Source organism: Eriocheir sinensis, unplaced genomic scaffold (genome assembly GCF_024679095.1).
Source record: "Eriocheir sinensis breed Jianghai 21 unplaced genomic scaffold, ASM2467909v1 Scaffold5, whole genome shotgun sequence".
In the NCBI taxonomy this organism is placed as follows: Eukaryota; Metazoa; Arthropoda; class Malacostraca; order Decapoda; family Varunidae; genus Eriocheir; species Eriocheir sinensis.
The window spans coordinates 2,114,870-2,115,938 of record NW_026111831.1 but is presented as its reverse complement, the minus strand read 5'-3'; the positions used below and the strand labels follow the sequence as shown (position 1 = coordinate 2,115,938).

General features: G+C 46.4%; 1 long non-coding RNA gene across 1 annotated transcript; it reads right to left on the bottom strand.

The window, feature by feature from the left end:
- Positions 1 to 375: 375 nt before the first annotated feature.
- On the bottom strand, positions 376 to 1,069 carry LOC126992681 (uncharacterized). The gene is made up of 3 exons (XR_007746896.1): positions 921 to 1,069; positions 587 to 754; positions 376 to 502 (listed from the first exon to the last, which is right to left on the bottom strand). It is a non-coding gene; the product is annotated as an uncharacterized LOC126992681 (long non-coding RNA).

Sequence of the window (1,069 nt, the reverse complement as noted above, 5' to 3'; positions counted from 1 at the left end):
AAAGGAAAGGAAAAGTTTGAGTGCAAGAAGACTTGAGACTGAGAGCAGGTCCACTAGACACAGCCTTGCACACACTGGTGAAGGAAACCATGAGTGCCAAGAGTGTGGGAAAAGACTCCCTGGGAAGGGTGACCTCACCAAGTACACCCACACACTCTGGAGGAAGACCTCATGAATGCCGTGAGTGTGGCAAAAAGTTCAGTAAGAAGAGGGACCTCAACACACACCCTGACACACACTGGTGAAAGACCTCATGAATGCCGTGAGTGTGACAAAAAGTTCAGTCAGAAGAGTAACCTCAACACACACACCCTTACACACACTGGTGAAAGACCTCATGAATGCCGTGAGTGTGACAAAAAGTTCAGTCAGAAGAGTAACCTCAACACACACACCCTTACACACACTGGTGAAAGACCTCATGAATGCCGTGAGTGTGGCAAAAAGTTCAGTACGAAGAGTGACCTCAAGAAACACACCCTTACACACACTGGTGAAAGACCTCATGAATGCCGTGAGTGTGGCAAAAAGTTCAATCAGAAGAGTCACCTCAACAGACACACCCTTACACACACTGGTGAAAGACCTCATGAATGCCAAGAGTGTGGCAAAAAGATCAGCAGGAAGAGTGACCTCAAGAAACACGCCCTTACACACACTGGTGAAAGACCTCATGAATGCCGTGAGTGTGGCAAAAAGTTCAGTGATAAGAGTAACCTCAACATACACACCCTTAGACACACTGGTGAAAGACCTCATGAATGCCGTGAGTGTGGCAAAAAGTTCAGTGATAAGAGTAACCTCAACAGACACACCCTTACACACACTGATGAAAGACCTCATGAATGCCGTGAGTGTGGCAAAAAGTTCAGAGCCAAGAGTGACCTGAACACACACTTTTATACACACTGGTGAAAGACCTCATGAATGCCAAGAGTGTGGCAAGAGGTTCATTTCTATGTCTGTGTTGGACAAGCACATCTTCAGACACTCTGGCCTGAGAGAGTTCAAGTGTGATGTTTGTAAGAAACATTTCAAGACCAAGCAGGATATTGCTCGGCACATGAAG